Below are 23,189 nucleotides of genomic sequence, written 5' to 3' on the forward strand. Positions count from 1 at the left end.
TATTATATATTATATATATATTCTTATAACCGTTTTCTAATAATTAAGGGGATAGGGATTATCTAATTATTCAGCGGGTAGTTCTTCAAAGCCCACAGCATACCTTCGGCGCTTGTCGAGTGTCGATTCCGCAATCTCAATACTTTTCTCTCCACGTAATAATAAATCGATTGGGCGCTAGGTATGGCAGGCCGCATCGCACGAACGAAAACGACAAGGAATACCGGCAGAAAGATTACGGAATCGATTATTTAACGCGACGGAAAAAAAAGCGGGTACTCAGCCTAAACGAGGTAGTAGAGGGAATGGTTCGGGAGAGACGGAAAAATGCAAGAATTGAGAATACGGAAGCCACAATAAAAAAAGCGATCGGTAAATTAACATTAACAATGATATATTAAAGAAAATAATAGAATATAAAAGAAAGTGTGTAAATAATCGTCGCCTTAAATGACAAGAAGCGTTTTTGTGTTACGGATCACAATAACGTATCGGAAGTTGGTGCGACCGGGCGCAAAAGTATCGGATTACCGTGTGCATGAATTATGCTCGATTTTCCTACCGCGAAGATTTTTTACTGAGCGCGATGTAATCAGGTCGCGACAACTAATGAAACTTCTCAAAAGAACAGTAATCACTTTGCACACTATCGCGTCAATTATCCCGAAAAAATATAGTCTGTTCAAACTTGTACAATGCAATTATTCTCACGAAAATATCTGGATGCGAGATTACTACTATTTGGAAAACGTTCTTCTGTCACTCTGGGCGCAGTATATAATGGCCGATTTTCAACAATTATTTCGAACCGTTCTATATCTGGATTTTTCTCGCGAACGTCACATATAAGACTTCATAAATTATTATTACTAATATTGAAATCAAAAGTACAAGACGTGATGTATGAGTCACGGCGCAATACACGATATCGATCCGAATGATCGACCGAATGACAGACTTCCGATAACAATATTCTCCCGACAATTACCGAATAAATTACACAAAATAATGAACTAATCTAACTGACTGTTGGCGGCGGCAAAATATATGAGAAAGAGCGCTAACTTTATGATCCGAATGAGCAGCATAGGCCCGTCGGCTATTAACATGTAATTCTCACAAAATTCATCAAAACTTTTTCACAAAACGCATGGCACGAAAACAATTGCGGACGCTATACATTCGAATCAATTACCTATAATAAATAAGCAAATCTAACGCGTTGACGGCTGGATTTTTTCGGACTTCCTTCCTATCGTTCCTTGTGGTCGAGTTGAAGCCTGCGTTCTCGTCGCTATCACGTCAAACAGTGTCGAGCGATCGTCCTGTGGGAGACACGCCGGTGCGATAAATCGCAAAGATAGGCCACCTATCGCGCTTTCGCGTTACACAGGGCCGTCATTTTTGGGCTTCGCGGTCCTTGAGGTCAGTAACATAAGGGCCACTATGGGACGTCACAACAAACCCTCACCATGCGTCCCCAAAACGTCACAGAAGGCCACTGTGGAGCCATCAAACAAATATTGTCGTCATGCTCCTGTTATTATAGCGTACCTCTATGACGTCATGATTTTAGTAGTCAGCAGAAAAAAAAGTAAACATGAACGGATGGAAGGAGAAAAAGTTGATGACGTAACAGTTATGAGAAAAATAATAATAATTTTTTTTTTCCGGCTGAACAATACTCAATCTCGTACTTGGGCAATACTCGATCTCGTACTCCTACAGCATTTCTAATTATGGTCCTAATATGGTAAACTTAATGAGATAATAAAGTAAGGTTGGATATGATAAATATTATAATAAAGGTCTGCCATGTTGGAGTCCACCACGTGGATAGCAGATCGGAAAATATTTATTTATTTTTTCCTGCTGCGAGATAATACTCGGTCTCGATCCAGGATCCTCTGCGTTTCCAATCATGGTCCTAGTATGTGGAGCTAAATGGAATCTTAATAGAGTAAAGTTAAATGAGATATTTATGATGAGCATCCGCCGCTGCCATGTCGGAGTCCGCCGTGTGGATAGTTATAGATCGGAAAAAAATTATTATATATTTATTTATTTAGTTTTTCTGCTGAGGGGCAATACTCGATCTCGAACCTGGGTCTTCAGCTTTTCCGAACAAGATCCTAGTATAGTTGACTATCTAAATCTTATTATAATAAGACAAAATTAAGAGTGCCGTCGCCATTTAGTCTAGAGTCAACCACATGGATGATTTATAGGTTGGAAAATTATTTCTACATGCTGTGCCTGAGTCACGGGTCTTAGCAGACATATTGTGTCGCGTAGAGGAAGATGGCTCATGATTCATCGAGAGAAAATGACACTATCGCTAGTATGACTTATGGTCAACATGGTTATTATATTGATATTTATTGTTGAAAGAGGATAGAGACGGTGTATCATATTTAAAATTATATATTTTATACAATGTCTAATATTTGTATAATGTTTTTACACATTGTGGTATTTTAACTGTAAATTTGATAGGGTGAGTCCTTGTTTTACATACTGCAAAACGGATGCATCGCTCATATTTATCACATATCGTCTGCCGTCTAGGGTGATCGCGCTTGATTATCAGAAAGGTTTATTTTCAATCGAACGATAGACAGTATGTCTGATTGGGGCGTCACTTGTTTGTTATTACTACAAAATCAAGTAAAATTATCATTCAGATACATAGCCATACGGTAACGAAAAACGACTGTCGATAAATCTACGTTTTAGTAATACAAGAGCGCATACTTTAGTTTTGTCTCGTGTTATGATTTCATGAAACGACGAATTGCTTTAAAGCGTTTATCAAAGGTTCAGCCGATTCTTCTTTATTATCTTTGTTTTCCCGCATTCTCTCTTTAATTATTAATAAATATTTAATACTATTGAAATTGACTAACTGTAAGTTTTCATAATTCAGGGTTACACCCTTTACAACATTCATGCGTTCTTTTCGGGCGTGCGAATAACATAAAATTTCGGGCCGCCGGACACAAACACCTCGATATAACTATCGCGGCTGTAGCTTTCGTGCTGATCCGTCATTTTCTTATCGGTATATTTTTATGCCTTTTCGAAGCGGATGTATCCCAAAACTTGCTTCTCTCCCGATTACGCCTAATCTCCGAAAATGTCACGTATTTTCAGTTAGTAAATCTGTATGACTAAATTAATATCACCGATTTGATGACAATTTATTGATGTTTTTACTCCTTTTTCTTCTCCTCTTCACTCTCCTTCATCTTTGACGTAGGATTACAACGATTCCTTTGCGAGCATTGGTTTCCTTTTCGTTATTCTCTTCTTTCGCATCTATGTTATCATGTGTACATGATGTTTCTTTCGCAGAGCTCGTCTCGACCTCCACTTTTTTGAATTGTTGAAAAAAGTTAAATTGTAAATAAAAATTTATAAATTTATAAATTTATATATTTATACAGGCAGCTATATTTCTTAAAATTGTATCTGTGTGTAACGGTTCATTTTTCCCGTACGCCATGGATCCCGTACGCAGGCTCGCCGGTTCCCAGAATTTAAGAGAAGGGGGAAACTCAAATTCACTCTTCCGATATTGTTAACAAAAGTTTATTTAAAGCTACTAAAGGTAGTAATATAGTCAAAGCAAAACAAGCAATAAGCGCGGACAGCTTTAGCGTATTGCGATATACATTGGCTCGCTCGAGCATGCAGAGTGTCAAAGTTTTGCATGCGAGAATGTTATAATTGAAGTGTTATGTTAAAATTGGAGTGTTATAATTGCAGTGTTATGTTAGAAACTAAGGCTTACGCGGTATATACAAAATCGGTCAGTTTGAAACCGTATGCAAAAGCCCGGTATATACAGGTGAGAAGAATCGGCCATGAGGCGCTGGTGTCGAGGATTTGCGCAGCGATGAACCCTGAAAAGGATTAGCAAGGCCTGTGCTTGGCGACTTATTCTTAAAAGGACTAGATGCCAGAGACGCTTTAGCTGTCACGAATGAGCACGACTTTATTTCTAGAGCCAGCGGCAAACTTACAAGATAGGCAGGAATATACTCAAACACGATATGTACAAGCGGTCGGATTGGAAAGCCGGTCAGTCGGTGTGACGGAATAACCCGATATAACGGATCGGTCGGTCGGGAGTGATATAATCTGCTATTATATATATATATATATAAACATATAGGGTGTCCTAGACCACCTGTACACTCCTTTTCTTTCAAAAACTAAGCATTTTAGAGAAAAACGTTTTGAACAAAAATTGTATTTTGTGGAGAACATAAGACATAAGAAAGGTGTCAATGGTTTGACCTTGAATGGCATTGTTAAAGTCAAGTCAAAGACACCTTTACTTTCTTAAATGGAATCTCCTATTTTTTATTACATATTCTTACAGCTTATGTCGAGAGCTTTCTAAAACACTATAACAAAGTATTTTTAGAAATTAGGAATTTATTAATTAAGAATTTTTTGAGTTTTGTATCTTAATCTGACATATTTTAGTATAAAATATAAAATATCTCGAAAATTATTTAGTATTCGATAATTGTATTGTAATACTTTTATGTACATAATAATAAGATGAATCAAATGGTGTAAAGAAAAAATAAATAATTGTTTTAACATATTGCAAATAATTGCAAATAATACTTGTTTTTAAAAACAATTTTCTGTACACCATTTGATTCATCTTATTATTCTGTACATAAAAGTATTACGATATAATTATCGAACACTAAATAATTTTCGAGATATTTTATTTATATTTTATACTAAAAATTATCAGATTAAGATACAAAATAACTCAAAAAATTCTTAATGAAAAAATACTTTATTTTAGCGTTTTGGAAAACTCTTAACATAGGCTATAAGAATATGCAATAAAAAATAGGGAATTCCATTTAAGAAATTAAAATTGTCTTTGACTTGACCTTAACGATGTCATTCAAGGTCAAACCAATGATACCATCTTATGTTCTCCTTAAAACCATACAATTTTTGTTGAAATCGTTTTTCTCTAAAATGCTTAGTTTTTGAAAGAAAAGGGATGTACTGGTGGTCTATGACATCCTGTATGTATATATAATCGGTCGATGTAACAGAATACCCGGTATAAATAATCGGTCGGTCAGTTTAACGGAATAACCCGGTGGTAGCAAATCGGTTGGTCCGTATCGCGGTGTATTCTTAAACTAACGCCATCCCAGCAACTGGAAAGTCCGGCATAATCACGAGAAGCGCGTGACCTGCTTTAGCGTGAGGATAGGGTCCGCCATCTCAGCAACCGGGAAACTCGGCCTAACTACGAGTAGCCCGTGGCGGGCGTATCCCATTTAGATACGTAACGACTGGACACCGCTCGATTGGACACGCACTATTGGACGCGTTTTATTGAACATTGCTTGATTGGACACCGCTCAATTGGACACCGTACGATTGGACACTGAACGATTGGGCACGTACATTGCACGATTGGACACCGCACGATTGGACACTGCACGTTTGGATACCGCACGAATGGACACCGCACGATTGGACACCGCACGATTGGATACCGTACGATTAGATACCGCAAGATTGAATACCGTACGATTGAACACCGCACAATTGAACAACCCGCCCGTGGCCTGATTTAACGGTGTGACGGGATAAGTCGTCCCAGCAACCGAGAAACACGGCTTAACCACATATAGCCCGTGGCCTGATATAGCATAAGTATTCGGTAAGTGTCTGCCAGAAACCGGAAAGTCCGGCCTAACAACGAGTAACCCGTTGCCCAGTGATGCCAGATTCGGGACGCGCATTACGCCAAACCGTGGTAAAGGGGATAACAGACACAAGCGCTAACTGCGTACATGTGAGCTTGGTACTTCGGCTAGCTTCGGATAACAGAAGAGCACAGATATACTATTTTCTGTCTCTTTCCTTCTTACCGAGCGGAAAACGAAAGTGACGCGCGAGCAACAACGGTCACGCTACTCGCCGCACTTCTTATTACGCATTATTTCAGCGTTATAATTAAATAATTTTTTACAGCTTTCCTTAGTATTATATATTTAGAGAAAATAATGATATATACTTTGTAAAAAAAGATATATAAATATTGAAAATTAATAAATATAATTTTATAAAAAAATATTGATATATATGTTTTACATAAAATAATAATAATAAATATATAATAATAATAATAATAATATTAGTAATAATAATAAATATTAATATTAATAAAAATTAATATTAACAAGCTATTTTACTTAACAAACTTTATATATATATATATATATATATATATATATATATATATATATATATATATATATATATATATATATATATATATATTGCGACGACTTTTCCCTTCGCGAGCTCGGAGCGCGTCCGTCGTCGCGATCTCTCCGTCGCGCGGATATTTCGTTGCGCCGGCGAACGGGAGTACGATTCGCCGGTCGAGAGATACGGGAAAAGGGATCGTCAACAAAAACACAGGGAATCGAGAAATGGTTACACGCCGGAAGGGAACGGGGTGGAAGGTGTTCCGCGTGCCGTGACGAAACCTTAAAACTCGCGAGAATTGCAATTGAGCGTCAGATACGGTCTTGCACGTATCAATTTTCGTCGATATAAGCGAGATAAGCGCGAAAAAGACGCGAAGAAAAAATCCGATTTCGTCGCGGGCGGGCTAGCTCACCTAACGGTAGAAGAGCAGGACGGATGTTGAACGCACACGATATAGAAGCAAGAGGCGCCACAGAGCAACAAATACGCGTAAAAGAAATTAAATTCGTCGAGCGTAACAAAGAGATAATAACTTTATTAATTTAGAGGTGTGTCCGAATGATAAACAACGATAAGCGGTGATATGCTCAGTGTTATTAAGTTCGCGGAAGCGAGTCTGGGTGTTAGAAACGACTTAGCGCCACCGAAAATAAGACGCCGTTAAATTAGAGCCGATCGGGCCTGTGCCCGAGCGCAATTATACCGAGTCAATGATCGGACCCCTCGCTAATCGATATTTCGCTCGCTATTCTACCATGCCGTATGGTTACCACATGCATCCAGTGCACCCTTAGCATGCACCTCGCTAATCTAGCTCGCAATGCTCAGAACGATACTCCGTACTTTCCGCGAAATCACTACCTCAATCATCCATTCTAACGCATACGATTCGACAAAGAATATAATAGACCGAAATATTTGCACGAAACGCCCTCACATTCGATGGTTAACAACAGGAATACCTAATCGCGAGACACACTCACATTCGGCGATTAACAACAAGAATACCTAATCGCGAAACACACTCACACTCGGCGACCTCACACATACACGACTTAGACGCTAGACGGCGAGAAATTACGCGCTAATATATTACGCAGAATCTCGGTCCGCGATCTCCAGAGAGACGATATATAACGCGCAATATCTTTTGAGTCCAATACTCGAGACGTTTCGGGGCTCGGATCGCTTGCCGACGGGGCCGTGTCGCTAATATAATTACGCTACCATGACGCGATAATCGCTAAATTTCTGAGCGGAACTCGAACGCGAACACAACACTAAAGTACGGCCACGACGGCAGAACGACGCGATCCCGATATCGCGAACATGCGTGGCTAACACATAGCGGGATAACCTCACCGGCGGCGATGCTCTCTTCTCGGAAGTCCGGAGGTTCGACAGTTTCTCCTCGCTCGGTCTCGTTCTCCCGGGGTCCTGCCGCAACCACGCTCTCGCACTCCTCGCTCTCGGCCGGGATCTCTCCTCGCACGCCCCCGCTTGTTTCGCTCGCATATTTCGCTCTCGCTCAAAGCACGTCTAACATTTGCTCACGCTCGCGCCAGTCTGACCCGGGAGCACCAGATCTAGAATCGGTAACGCCGGGCCAGCCGGGGATGCGCAAATGGGATGCGTGTTATCACGGCCAATCACGCGATAACACGCGAGGCAGCCATCTGGCGGCACGCTCATGATCGTACCGGGGGCGCGCGCACCCCCGAGATCGCGATCAATATTTCCACGGGGCCCTTCGGAGAGGGCCTTGGCGGATTCCGTCGGGATCTCGGAAGCGAGGAACGCAACGGTGTCCCTCGCCGACCTCCTCTTTTTTCCGCCGTGCCTCGCGGCGATGGAGCTCCTTCGGGATCCTTCGGGGCACGTCTCCGCACGGTCCTGCGTCGAGGCACGAGGATCCTACTCGTCCTCTCGCGCTTCTCGCCACGCTTCCGAATTTGGTGGTTGATAATTCCTTTCCTTTTTCCTTTCGTCCTCCCGAAGGTCATCCGAGTTGTTGTGATCGTTGTTTTTGATGCGGCCGTTTTCACGCTTCTCCGATAAGGCTCCCGTGTTGTATCGAAATAAGGAAATAATAATACAATTAAAAAGATGAAATAAGTCCGACAAATAACGCCCCTCTGGAAATTTCGGTACGGCTCTAATGTTTTGAGACTGGCGCGGATGCGTTTTCCGCGCTCAGCGATCCGAGAGAGATCCGGTGGACGTGCGCGAGACGGCAACATCACAATATATATATATATATATATATATATATATATATATATATATATATATGATAGTAATTATTTCAGTCTTTTACACAATAAAAATGATACAAAAACGTTTGATTGCAGTATGTTTGTATAAATCAGAATATACTTATTTATTTGTAAATTTTTATTTTAAGTTTAGGATTAATTATAAAATTTTAAACTAAATTTTTAAGATTATATTAAACATATTAACATATTAAACAAATTAAACATATTAAAAAATTAAACAAACATATAAAAAAATTAAACATTAAACATATTGTAACGACCTGGGTCGTTACTAAGAGCCTCGCGGACCGTTCACCCGTCCGCAGAAGAGGCCGGCGCTTAGCGCCCCACAAAATTTCACATAGCCGCGCCGTTGCGAGGCAGCGAGCCCATCGCATGAGCCGCTGCTGAGCGATGCGATCCCCCACTAGGGCGGCGCGAGCCTAAGTAAGGAAAGCCGGCCGGGTATATAAGCCGGCTCGACACGGCTCTCGGCACCATTCCCTGGTCCCGATCCTCGGGACACTCGAAGCCTCAGAGCGGTCTCTGAGTCTCCAGTTGACCGATCCTCCTCCCGTTCCTTCAACCTGGTCTAGGAGACGAGTGCTTTCGTCTCCGGCCGAGTGCTCTCGGCGTCCAGTCCTGTCGGTGCGAGGGAGTGCTCTTCCTCACACCAACCACCTCCGGCCCGGGGGACGAGTGCTCTCGTACCCTGTCGAGTGCTCTCGACGACCGGCGTTGTCCGCGACGAAGAGACGCGGACGCGATGTCGATCGGACGGAGCTTAAGGCTCCCGGTCGCGGACCACCGGCGACTTCGCCCACCGTGCGACGATCACCGGTGGTCCGCGACCGGGAGCCTTAAGCTCCGTCCGATCGACATCGCGTCCGCGTCTCTGGTACATACCACGCGTAGTCCATAAGCCATTTATATTAAGTAGAGAGCCGGTGCCCGCTCGTGACGCCAGGAACAGCATCTCCGGCGCTCAGTCCTTCTCAGGATAAGTCGCCAAGCGCGCCGGCGGGTCCCTAGTCCTTTTCAGGATAGACCGCCGAGCAGTGCAAATCCTCGGATCCGGGCGTCACGTTCTGGCACGGTTTTCCGTTAAGAATACGGATTCGACGCGGTCGTTCCCGATTTTGTTAGCCGATCCCGTTCTCTTATTTTCTCGTATATCGATTCCTCTTATATCAATTTACCGCTTCTGTTATTATGGGCCGATCCCATTTGTTTGTTCTTTAAGTTAAGTCCGCCATATTCTAGCGTTAGAAACCCGGGCTCCGTTCCCAAATTGTATTCACGAATCCTATGTGTGTCGGCCAATTCTATTGTACCATATATTCGAACGAATCTTTATTATTTGTTGGCCAAATCGAGTGGGTAATTTGCGAGCCCGAGTCTCTTCCTTCTCCCGAATCCTGGAACCGGCGAGCCGATCCATGGCGTCGGGAAGGGTAGTTCGTTACAATATTAAAACACAATATTTAAAAAAAAATTTTTACAAAAATAGGGCCCCATCGGCCCCCGCTGATAGTAAGAATATAAATTTATAAATCAATATTTTATTATTGATTTACAAATTTATGTTCTTAATGATTTTTATTTATAATTGTGTTTTGATTTTTCAGATAAAAAAAGAGCTGGACAATCCCAGGCCCGCTGGAACTACCAGTGGAGTGCGGGAAAAATGCAAACTGAAAGAAGCGTCCGAGGCGACTTTGACGGCCAGGACGGTCGTAGGAGCCAAAGCAGCCGTGGGAGCCGGGGCGGCCAAAAGGGCCACGGTGGCCCTATTTTTGTAAAACATTTTTATTTTTAACATTATTGTGTTTTAATATGTTTAATGTTTAATTTTTTTATATGTTTAATATATAATTTTTTAATATGTTTATTATGTTAATATGTTTAATAAAATCTTAAAAATTTAAAATTTTATAATTAATTCTAAATTTAAAATAAAAATACATTTACAAATAAATAAATATATTCTGATTTATATAATTATTCTTTATCCTCCCTTTCTCTCCTTCTCTCACTCTCTCTCCCTGTTTCTACCTTTATAATTTATTTCTTGTAACGATACCGTTTTTAGCCTCGCATTTAGGCACGCCACCTAAATGCGAGGCTAAAAACGGTATCGTTACATTTATAATCAATAATAAAATTAATATCAATAATAAAATATTTCCTTACCCGTTAATCGGTTTCCACGAGAATTTAATAACAGAAAACCTATAGGGCCTCCCGTATTCTTTCTTCCTCGTGTCAAAATGTCTTGCTCATTTCTACTATTTCACCCCGCAATATGAATTAAGGAATTATTCAATGAGGGAATTATAGGAGATTTTTCAGACCATGATATTATTCCTATCCCAATAGGAAGAATTTTCTAGGTCTCGAAGTCCTTTACAGAAATCTTGGATTGCCTTTTCAAAATCATCTGATTCGAAAGGATTGGGAGAAGTAGGTGGTGAATTAGCAGGACCGAATGTGGATAAAGATGAGAATGATTGCGGGGAAAACGGTAGATCAGTAGAAGAATATTCGTGAGAATATACGCGCGTGTAACTGGGAAAAAGATCATAGGAAGAAAGAGAAAGAATAGGTTCGATTAATTGTATACGATATAATTTCAGATAATTACTGAATGGGGTGATTAATTATAAAATTAAGATCCATGAGAACTCAAGTTTTTTTATTTCTACATCGGACTCAATAGAAACCGTTGGATGGCAAATTATATATTTTGCCCGACCTGGTTTTCATTACGAATCAGTGGAAATAGAATAATGTTATTTTTATTGCGGGAAGTATACGTATGGATAAAATTGAAAGATAATGACTTATTTTTTATAAAAAAACAATGATTTAGAGGTGGAAGACTGAAAGACAAATGTGTTGGTTCACAATCGCTCTGTTCGACGCTCTGTTTATCGATAGATTGTAAGACACTAACTGATGATATTGATTTTACAAATAACTAACTCGCGAATTACAATGTAAAATCACGGAGTGAAAGATTACGTGAATCTGAAGACTGGAGAATAATTATAAATGCCTTACCAGTTTCCCTTTTTTATAATTCTTTTCGGTGGATGTATTTAATTTTAGGGAAGTGGGGCTCATTCAAAAATTTTAAGAATTAAAATTCTACTAGTGTTTTTATTTGATGGGGTGTTTCTCGTACCTTTCGCGTCTTTATCCGTTGTGATCGTCGATTAGCGAGTTTGAAAATTACTTTTATAGAATGTAGTGCGTTCGAATAATGATAAACAAATGATAAAAATACGACAAAATTTTTTAATTTAATTATCAATCGGTTTGTCATTTAATTATTCATTAGTTAATCTCTTACTTATGCATCATTATAGAAAACGATGAAACTAAACTGAATATTGCCTGTCGATGACTAATTAAATGATTAATCGATGAATAATTAAATGACAAGTAATAAGTAACAATTAAGTGACAAATTCGAAAGTCTTAAATTGCCCCGATTATTTAGTTACGCACACAAATATTATTTTGTTATCATTAGTCATTTATTTAGATATCGTTATAAAAAGGAATAAAAGGAATATTGTCCATCAATGATTAATTAAATAGTTAACTGCCGAATAATTAAATAATTAATCAATGACAAACTTGAGAAATTTTTAATTTTTCCGATTATTTAGCAACACAAACTTTTCTTTTCACTTTTCATTAAATTACAAAGTGATATTTTTCGCGAGAAATATAATCTCGGAAATCCTTATCCGTATTTGAGTTTAATCGAATTGAAATTTAATTCTTAATTTTATCTACAAGAAGATTTTCTCGTTGTCATTATCGCGTTGTCATATTTTTCACTTGAAAAGAGTTAACAATGACTATTTAGAAGGAAGTGACCAGTTTTGTAAAAACTATTCACGTTTGTGATATAAACAAAATGATCATTGAGTTCAACAACAATGATAGAAGAAACGAACAGCGTTATTTATTGCTATCAATATGGTCTTAATTCATCTTGCATTAAAAAAACACGTGTAGGCTTGTAACCGATAAACAAGAGCTGTTTCGTTCTGATTGCAAAATTAACAAACAATTATAGCATTAATAAGATTTGTTTTGATATTGGCACATAGGAGCAATTTCAAGCCTACATGGAACACATAACCTTGTACTTGAACGAGAATAAAAAAATTAGATCGGGTTCGATTGTTATTAACAATATTTCCACCGCTACGAGACACGAGCTATGATAGTGGCATACAAGGAAAAATGCTGAACATATTGTGGATAATGGCAAGATGGAAGAAAAAAAATGTTTTAAAAAAAGTTTAATTTTTTAATTTTTTTTAATTTTTACGTTGCCGAATGTCTTTTGTTAATAAGAATAGCATAAAAATATGCATGTGCGTCAAATGTTTTTCAATATGAATTGTATGTATGCGTGGAGAAATAAGCTTACTCGTGCTCCGGACTTTTACCCGCGGCGGCTGCATGCTCGCGCTAGCGTTTTCTCTCGCGGGTACGAGTGAAAAGCATCGCGGCCGATTAGCTGATAAACAACCGCGGAAGCGACGCGAATAAATCTTTCCGCGGGAATGAGCTCGCGCTAGCGTTTTACGAGCACCGCTTATAAACTTGTAGGCGGTGCGCTATATACGCTTATGCTTTAAATATGATGATCGTTTAATTTTTAGCTCGGCTATCATTTAATACTAATTTAAGACGGAATGTTCTATGCTTGTTGTAAAATAAGTTTAAAGAAGTTATTAAAGAGGGTAAAAGGAAAAATAATCTATGATTTTTGAAATAGAAAAAATTTCATGTTTATTGATAACAAATTCTTTATTTTTTTTTTCATAAAATTAGGTTTTTAAATTGAGTTTTAGCAAAATTATTATATATAATTTCATTAAGATAGAAATAAGGATAGAACTAAAAATAATTCTTTAAATACACCGTTAAAATAGATATCTAAAAAAGTTAAATTATTTATTTTTATATTGCCTTCAATTTCTTGAAAATTACCTTTACTTATAAATTTTATAGTTTTGCACTCTGCATAGAAGCAAAAGTTTTTTGGATTTAATCAATTTTGTTGAAACCAAAGAAATATAATGCTTGAAATTTTTACATCCAAACTCTCGGAAGGATGAGTTCCAAAGAAGGGCGGAACAACTATTAAATTTTAAAACATAATGTTACGTCCAGACTCTCGGAATGATGAGTCACAAAGAAGGGCGCAACAACTATTTTAAATATTCTGAAATCAAACGCCTTGTCTTGACGTAAGAATTGAGTCGAGCGTACTCGAAGATCAGGTAAATGACCATAGATCACTGTTACGCTGTTTATTCAGACGTTCACTCGGTGGTCCCTTTTTAAGGAATTTAATAGCTATTACTCAGGATGGGACCAAGTGCGATTTTTTATCGGGAACAAGAAAATGGTCAAGAAATAATTTGATTAATTAAACAAAACATAATAATTTATTTATTAAATTAAATAAAAATTCTATACATGTTATTATATTTATATTAAGAGGAGGAAATAACTAATCTTTAATTGTGTGGGTATATGTGTGAATGTATGTGTGATTGTTCATTTACTTGTGGGTGTTACATAAGTGCGAAAGGAATCAGTCCGAGTAATAATAGGAAAGATCCTATTTTTAAAAAATTCTATTTTTAATCTCTGGTTATTACAATAAGGATTATAAAAAATTTAAGAAAAAAAGAAAATAAATATGTTAATGTGTCATCTGTTTAGGAAATAGTGATAGGATTTAATGGATAGTAGCCAGGCTAATAACACGAGGGATCTTCAAGATCCGGGAGTTTATTCGTCCGTTTCTATGGTCGGAGGAGTGAGAGAAGAAGAATCATTGATGAGGATCACTGTAGAGAATAATAACAGTGATCTCGGGGAGGAAAGTGCGGGGCAGTAGGAGGAAAGAGAGTGAGAGATGGAACAGAATATGTGTCTGTGTCGTTTATTCTTTTCACTACGCACCAGAAGAAAAGAATGATGAAATGAATTTTCTTAACAAAGAAAATTATTTGGTTGGGACTTACTTTTAGTTAGTAGCGGCAAAAGCAGACAATTTATTGGGATGGCTCGATGATGTGGTCGCATGATTGATGATCGCTGCTAGTCGTGGTTGTACCACCAACGAGGACACAAGTTGCACATTTCACGATATTGAGTTCATGAATAAATGCTTTGAGCAAGACTGATTCCGAGCACTTGCAAGTTGTTGAAAGTAAAATGTACTTATCGTAAAATGTGAATGATTGATCTGAATTTGTTGAAAATTTGTGGGTTCCCTTTTTATAGGGCTTTTTCAAGGATATATTTTAATTTTTAGAAGTAAGGGATTCTCCAAGATTTTGACAAATTAGAATAGTGTGAAAGTGAAGTTTTTTTAAGGTTTTATGAATTAGTCATGCAGAAGTGGGAATCTTCCACGATTTTGATGAATTAGAAATTATCCCAATGTTCTCGTTAGGCGGAGTGCTTCTCCTACTTCTCATTTTTTTTACTCGGCGATCGTCGATTGGTGAAATTGATATCAGTTCAAAGGCCCTTGATCGTTGCTTTTCCTGGCGGGCTCTCCCGCACGTGATTTGATAAAAAAGTCTTATTTCCTTATGATTAGGAAAGAATTTATTTTCTTATGATTACTTTTAGCAAATATATGGCTCTATTTATTAATAACAAAATTGTTTAAACTCAAGAAAAAGCAAAATTTATACAAGAAATATTTTACTTTATTAAATAAATATGTTATTTGAAAATCAAACATTCGTATTTGTTTAAATATTATAGTATGATTGAAACATTTCAAGCATTATATTGCTTTGGTTTCAACAAAACTGATTAAATTCAAAAAATTTTTGCTTTTATGCAGATGCAAAACTATAAAATTTACAATTAAAGGTAATTTTCAAGAAATTGAAGGCAATATAAAAATAAATAATTTAACTTTTTTAGATATCTATTTTAACGGTGTATTTAAACAATTACTTTCAGTCTATTTTAATGAAATCATCCGTATAAAATAATTTTGCTAAAACTCAATATAAAAACTAAATTTTATGAAAAAAATAAAAAAATAAAAAAATTGTCATCAATAAACATAACATGTTTTCTTTTTTATAAATCACAGATTATTTTTCCTTTTACCTTCATTAATAACTTCTTTAAATTTACTTTACAGCAAGCATAGAACATTCCGTCTTAAGTTAGAACGGAATAATAGCCGAGCGTTAAACAAACATCATATTTTAAGCATAAGCGTATGTAGAGCACCGCCTACAAGCTCGATGCTCGTAAAAGACTGCGCGAGCTTATCCTCGCGAATATGATTACTCGCGTCGTTTCCGCGGTTGTTTATCAGCTAATCGGCCGAGGCGCTTTTTACTCGTAAGCGCGAGAAAAAACGCTAGCGTGCGGCCGCCGCAGGTGGAAGTCCGGAGCGAGGATAAGCTTATTTCTCCACGCAAATTTACAATTAATATTGAAAAACATTTGATACGCATGCATATTTTTACGCTATTCTTATTAACAAGAGACATTCGGCAACGCAAAAATTAAAAAAAAAAAAATTAAAAATTAAACTTTTTTTAAAAACATCTTTTGCTCTTCCGTCTCGCCATTATCCGCAATGTGTTCAGCATTTTTCCTTGTATGCCATGTATATCATAACTCGCGTCCCCAAGCCATAGTGAAGCAGATGGAAATATTGTTAATAACAATCGAAGCCGGTCTAATTTTTTTCTGATTCTCATTCAAGTACAAGGTCATATGTTCCGTGCAGGCTTGAAATTGCTCATACGTGCCAATGTCAAATCAAATTACACCAATGCTATGCTTGTTTATTTTGTAATCGGAACGAAACATCTCTCGTTTATCGCTTGCAAGTCTACACATGTCTTCTTGATGTAAGATGAATTAAGACCATATATTGTTGATAGCAATAAATAACGCTGTTTATTTCTTCTATCGTTGTTGTTGAATTCGATGCCCATTTTGTTAATATCACAAACTATAATAATTGGATAAGTGGATAATTGGATAATTGGATAAGTGGATAATTTTTACAAAACTGGTCACTTCCTTCCATACTGTAATTATTAACTCTTTTCGAGTATAAACTAGGGTAATTATTTACATTAATGGACACTTCGCCGATGACCTAGACTTTGGCATATGTTATCAAGTACATCCTGAGTAACTTTTCATTATAACTTAATCGGCGGTGTCTTATAGTTTTTGAGATATTTAATGTTAAAGTTCGATTTGAAACAAAAATTGGTAAGTATTTGGATTAACTTACACTTTGCGGACATTTTTATTTTTACATATATTGTAGAAGGTACATTCCTAAGTAACACAAATTTTCAATTTTGTAGCGCTCTCTTCTAATTTCAGAGATATGCGATTTTAAAGTTTCACAATTTTAATGCATTTTCTGTTATAAAATAAGTTTAAAAATAAAGTCTGTTTACATTGCATTTGTGTAGAACAAACGTGGAAAAAGTATCTGCTTACATTTTCAGAAACAAAGTTCCTTGAGATTTTCCATTTCCACACAAAACAAAGTTCAACGCAAACCTATGTGTCTAAATTTTTGATAGTCGAACTCCCCGAGGCGAAAAGTTTGGCCTCGCGACGAGAGGGATACCCAAGAGACCAAACTTTTTCGTTGTTGTGCGACACTCGCACTGGTACGCCTAAAGCCTACGTCCCATGGTCTAGCCACGCGATAGCCGTGCGAAACGCGTGCTTATTCGCCAATACGTTTTAATTAATATTTCAATAATTATTGCGAAAATTGTAAAATGGTAAAGGACTTTTCTGTTCAGTTTACTGTCCTCTACCCGCTCACGAGCGTTGGCACAATTTTTGCAGGACACCCTATATAGGGCAATGAGACAGTCGGAGAAATCAGTCTGCTCACATTTTCGAGGGCGTTAACATTATTAGATACATAAGTACGACTTTTGATATTCACTTAAGGCGGTCTTACGCTAGTGAACAGCAGCAGATTAAGTCAGTCGCCTACGCAACAGTCGCCACCCCGTACACCAGGGGTCCAAGAACGGCGCAAAGCGGACGAGGACCTACACTGACGACGAGCTATTTCTACGAGCCATTCTATGAGCTATCGAAACCGACAACCATTGGAGAGTACCACAGGAGTATTTCCCGTGGAAGCTGCAGCCGCTAACACTCTTTCCGGCATGCTACATACAACTTCCAAGGAGCCTGCTGGCCACTAGAGACTTCCGGGCTCCGGCGCTACATCTCGCCATCATACTCGGGAACTGTCCCAAAGATTCTCTCATCTCTGGCTCGCACTCCTCCTAGGAGTGATACGCGGAGGAACAACAGGAGCAGGCAACACAGCCTTGCATCCGCATCCATCGAGGCATACAACATCACGCGACGAGCGGAGTAAAGCCGGTCTCACAATCCTCCGACTCCGACTGAGAGAAGATCACCAGGATCGCTCCGACTCAGACGGAGACAACATTTAAACCTCCGAAAGCAGCGAGGGGACGCAAAACCACCAAAAAGGCTAAACCTCCACGGCAGTGACAAAGACCTCGCCGAATATCTCATGGTGGGAATCGGCCCGCCATTAGAGTAGCCGCCAGGAGCGGCGCAACCGGCCCTTCTCAGGGCCACACAAATCTTATAGTTGTACTGATAATTCAAGAATATATTTATTGTTGAACATAGAAACGGTGCACTTATTTTGACATCCTTCTACCGAACACTTCCAAGCCACCTCCTCAAACCGATCAATCGAAATTTGAAATCTTAATTTTGTCTACGAGAAGATTTTCTCGTTGTTATTATCGCGTTTTTGCGATTATTTCTGATAATTATTTACATTAACGGACACCTCGTTGATGACTTTGATCAAAAAAACATTGATCAGAAAGACGTTGATCAGAAAAAGTTACTCAAAATCGTGTATTTGACAACACATGTCAAGTACACGATTTTGAGTAACTTTTTCTGATCAACGTCTTTCTGATCAATGTTTTTTTGATCAAAGTCATCAACGAGGTGTCCGTTAATGTAAATAATTATCAGAAATAATCGCAAAAACGCGATAATAACAACGAGAAAATCTTCTCGTAGACAAAATTAAGATTTCAAATTTCGATTCGATTAATCTCAAATATGGATACGGATTTCCGAGGTTATATTATATTTCTCGCAAAAGATATCACTTTGTAATTTAATGAAAAGTGGAGGGAAAAGTTTGTGTGCGTTGCTAAATAATAAAAATTAAAAATTTTTCAAGTTCGTCATTGCTTAATTATTTAATTATTCGACAGTTAGCTATTTAATTAATCATCGATGGACAATATTCCTTTTACTCCTTTCTACTTTACCTTTATATCTAAATAAATGATTAATGATAACAAAATGATATTTGTGTGCGTAGCTAAATAATCGGGGAAATTTAAAACTTTTTAATTTGTCACTTAATTGTTACTTATTACTTGACATTTAATTATTCATCGATTAATTATTTAATTAGTCATCGACAGGCAATATTCAATTTAGTTTCATCGTTTTTTATAATGATGCTTAAGTAAGCGATTAACTGATGAATAATTAAATGACAAGTAATAAATAATAATTAAGTGACAAACCGATTGATAATTAAAAAAATTTATCGTAATTTTATCATTTGTTTATCATTGTTCGAAGAAACGTACTCCGTTCTATAAAAGTATTTTGAACTGATATCAAGCTCGCTAATCGACGATCACCACGCATAAAGACACGAAAAATTGGAAAAACATCCCATCAAACAAGAACACTAGTAAAATTTTAATTCGTCAAATTTTTGAAAGAGCACTACTTTTAAAATTAGAATACATCCACCGAAAAAAATTATAAAAAAGGAAACATGTAAAGCATTTATAATTATTCTCCAGGTTTACATAATTTTTCACTCCGTGATTTTACATTGTAATTCGCGAGTTAGTTACTTGTACAATCAATATCATCAGTTATTATCTTACGATCAATCTATAAACAGAGTATCGAACAGAGCGATTGTAAACCAACACATTTGTCTGTCAGCCTTCCATCTCTAAATCATTGTTTTTTATAAAAAATAAGTCATTCAATTTTATTCATACATATACTTCCCGCAATAAAAATAACATCATTCTATTTCCACTGATTCGTAGTAAAAATCAGGTCGGACAAAATATACCATTTGCCATATCCAACGGTTTATATCGAGTCCAATGCAAAAATCGGAAAACTCGAGTTCTTATGGATCTTAATTTTATAATTAATCATCCGATTCATAGTAATAATCTAAACTTATATTGTATACAATTAACCGAACCTACTCTTTCTCTTTCCCTATATCATCTTTCTTCCAGTTACACTCGCGAATATTCTCATGAATATTCTTCTCCTGAACCACCGTTTTCTCCGCAATCATTCTTCTTTATCCATTTTCTGTCCTGCTAATTCCCCACCTCCTTCTACCAAACCTTTTGAATCAGATGACTTTGAAAAGGCGATCCAAGATTTCTGTGAAGGATTTCGAGACCTAGAAGGCTCTTCCTATCGGGATGGGAATAATATTATGGCCTGAAAAATCTTCTATTCTCTCATTCAATAATTTCTTAATTCATTGCGGGGCGAAATAGTAAAAATGCGCGAAGCAGTTGGACACGAGAAAAAAAAGATATGGGATGCCGTATAATTTTTCTGTTATTAAATTTTCGTGGAAACTGATTAACGGGTAAGGAAATATTTTATTTTTGATATTAATGCGCTAGATAGAATAGAATACGCTAGACGATAATATAAATTTTTAATTTAGTAATTATTTGTAGATTAGATCATACCTGCAAATGTCATATGAGCGGTTCCGTTCAGAATTGGAAATCGTCTAGTTGAAGAAGAAGAATTTGAAACAGGATGTACACGTAAGTTTGAAAAAAAATAAAATATATTAATTTTTATTAAAAATTTAATCAAAATTAATAAAATATTAAATTTTAGAAAAAGTACGATTTGATAATGGAAATATTTATGAATTAATTTCGGATATTGCATTGTCAAAGATAATTTTAAAAAATATAACTGCCTGTGTAAGCATATAAATTTTAAATTTATAAATTTTTATTTACAACTTAACTTTTTTCAACAATTCAAAAAATATGGAAGTCGAACCATCGAGACAAACTCTGCGAAAAAAATGTCATGTTCACATGATAACATAGATGTGAAAGAGGAACATAATGAAAAGGAAGCCGATGCTGATCGTCGTAATCCTACGTCAAAGATGAAGGAGGCTGAAGAGCAGGAGAAAAAGGAGCAACAACATCAATAACAACAACAACATTGTCATCAGATCGGTGATATTAATTTAGTCATATAGATTTACTAATTGAAAATACGTGACATTTTCGGAAATTAGGCGTAATCGGGAGAGAAGCAAGTCATGTGATATACCCGCTTCGAAAAGGCATAAAAATGTATCGATAAAAAATTAGAATAGCTCGAAAGCCGCGGTAATTATATCGAGGCGTGTCCAGCGGCCCAAAATTTTACGCTTACGTTATTCGCACGCCCGACAATAGAACGCATGAATGTTGTAAAGGACGTAACCCTGAATTATGAAAACTCATAATTAGTCAATTTCAATAGTATTAAAAATTTATTAATAACTAAAGAGAGAATGCGGGAAAACGAAAATAACAAAGAAGAATCGGCTAAAACATCGATAAACTTACGCTTATCAAAAACAATTTGCCGTACCGCGTTTCATGAAATCATAACATGAGACTAAAGTATGCGCTCTTGTATTACTAAAATATAAGTTTATCGAGTCGTTACCGTACGGCTATGTATCTGAATGATAATTTTACTTGATTTTGTAGTAATAACAAATAAGTGACGCCCCAGTCAGACACATTGTCTATTGTTCGATTGAAAATAAACCTCTTTGATAATCAAGCGTACTGGTTACCCTAGACGGTGGTCGATATGTGATCGATATGAACGAATCCGTTAAGCACTATGTAAAACAGAGACTCACCCTATCAAATTTACTATTAAAATACCACAATGTATAAAAACATTGTACACATATTAAACATTGTATAAAATATATATAATTTTAAATATATGATACACCGTCTATATCTTCTTTAAACAATAAATATCAATAACCATTTTGACCATAAGTCATATTAGCGTGAGTGTCATTTTCTTTCGATGAATCATGAATCATCTTCCTCTATAGGAAGATGGCTCATGATTCAATATGGCGACTCAATATGTCCGCTAAGAGCCGTGACTCAGGGGCAGCATGTAGAAATAATTTTCCAGCTTATAAACTGTCCACGTGGTTGTTTCTGGATTTAACATGGCGACGGCGGGCATTCGTCATTTTATTTTATTATAATAAGATTTAAATTGCCAACCATACTAGGATCTTGTTCGGAAACGCTGAAGACTCAGGTTCGAGACTGAGTATTACCTCTCTTCAGAAAAAAATAAATAAATAAATAATAATTATTTTCTGATCTATTGCTATCCACGTGATAGACTCCAATATGGCGGACTGTCATCATAAATACCTATACAATCTTAGTTTATTAAGATCTCGTTTAGCTCACCATACTAGGACCATAATTGGAAATGCTGAGGACCCAAGTTCGAGACCGAGTATTGTTCAGCCGGAAATAAATAAATAATTATTATTTTCCTCATAACTGACTACTTTACCGACTCTTTCCCCCTTCACTCTCTCAATCATATTTGCTTCTTTTCCTGTTGACTACAATCATGAGGTCATAGAGATCCGCTATAATAGCAGGTGCACGTGGACGACAACATTGATGACAGTCCCAAAGTGGCCCTCTATGACATTACTAGATCACGTGGTGGGAATTTGTTGTGATGCCCCATAGTGTTCCCTATACTCTTAAAGTCTTTCATAGCCATACGGGTGGTTGTATCGCTTCGTATTTTCTAATATTATTATTTGGCTAGAAAGTGTGGATTTTTTGGCAGCGTCCGGGGGTTTTTTGTCTCTATCTTGCTGGATAGTTCCCGAGGTTGAGTCCCCTTAACACCCCGTCGTAAGGACTCCTTCGCTTCGTGCGGATGGAGTGGCCATCTCTTTCAACCGGATCCTTCCGGTTCTCCGTTCCTCTTTCCTGCTAAAAAAAACATCAAATCTACTGCAGAGGCGTTTATTTGCAGTGAATTTTAATTACATAATAAAGTGATTACGACCTGGCAGTTCCCGTTCTCCTTGTGTCTTGAACTTTCGCTCTCAGCTGCTCTTCCTTCCTCTTCTTCCGCCGAATAAGATCCCTTTGCCTTTCCCGCTATTGTCACTAATGCGCAGGCTTACATTATCGCTCAAAAAAGAAAATCAGATCTCTCTGATCTGGCGATCGCGTTACTCTCTCCCTAATTCGGGAGGACGCAGGTCCCGACCAGTGATGCGTTGCTGTGGGATTTTTTCCGTGCGCATGCGTAAGCTGACGTCACGCTTACGTCACACTTTACCACGATGTACCTAGCTAGATGGAAGTTAGGTGCGTAAGGGTTCCTGCTTCTCTAGTTTTCTCACATCTTTTTAGTGAAATAATAACACGTGTA

Source organism: Cataglyphis hispanica, chromosome 13 (assembly GCF_021464435.1).
Source record: "Cataglyphis hispanica isolate Lineage 1 chromosome 13, ULB_Chis1_1.0, whole genome shotgun sequence".
Taxonomy (NCBI): domain Eukaryota; kingdom Metazoa; phylum Arthropoda; class Insecta; order Hymenoptera; family Formicidae; genus Cataglyphis; species Cataglyphis hispanica.